This window comes from Nuphar pumila, chromosome 9 (genome assembly GCF_984573655.1).
Source record: "Nuphar pumila chromosome 9, dmNupPumi1.hap1.1, whole genome shotgun sequence".
Classification (NCBI taxonomy): domain Eukaryota; kingdom Viridiplantae; phylum Streptophyta; class Magnoliopsida; order Nymphaeales; family Nymphaeaceae; genus Nuphar; species Nuphar pumila.
In genome coordinates this window covers 95,439,160-95,439,800 of record NC_143257.1, presented here as the reverse complement: position 1 = coordinate 95,439,800, position 641 = coordinate 95,439,160, and the positions used below count along the sequence as shown (strand labels likewise).

Sequence of the window (641 nt, the reverse complement as noted above, 5' to 3'; positions counted from 1 at the left end):
CTGAGTAGTGGATGGTCCTGAGAGAAGCTGGTCCAGCTTCTGAGCAATCATGTCTACCTTGCACTGTAGTGCAGTAGATGGACCAATCTCAAGAACACCAGCTTTCTTCTGAATGCTGGGTGTGGCTCTATCCGAATGAGAGCTCGAAGCATGGTGGAGGGAATTCTCGGCCAATGTATCAAATAACCTCCATACTTCGTCCTCGCTCTTCAGGATGAATGTCCCTCCACATGAAGAGTCGATCATCTGACGATTCAGACAATCCATCATAGAAGCTCTGCACCAGTTGCCATTTCGGCACCTGATGATGGGGACATTTCCTGAGGAGATCCTTCATTCTCTCCCAGGTCTCATGAAAGCGCTCACCATCTAGCTCTGAAAAGCTAGTGATGGCTCTACGATATTGGTTCGTACGACCAATGGGAAAATATTTCCAAAGAAACTCCTGTTGCAATTGATCCCAAGACTCTATTTCTACAGAATCTAAGGACTTTAGCCAATACTTGGCTTTGTCCTTCAATGAAAAGGGGAATAGAGTCAACCTCAACGCATCATCATCGAAATTCTGTATCTTAACAGTAGAACAGATTTCGAGGAATTCATCTAAATGTCGGTAGGGATCTTTATGACTAAGGCCATAA

General features: G+C 44.8%; 1 non-coding gene across 1 annotated transcript; it reads left to right on the top strand.

The window, feature by feature from the left end:
- Nucleotides 1-299: 299 nt before the first annotated feature.
- On the top strand, nt 300-402 carry LOC149828724 (small nucleolar RNA R71). The gene has a single exon (XR_016434522.1). It is a non-coding gene; the product is annotated as a small nucleolar RNA R71 (small nucleolar RNA).
- Nucleotides 403-641: the final 239 nt, after the last annotated feature.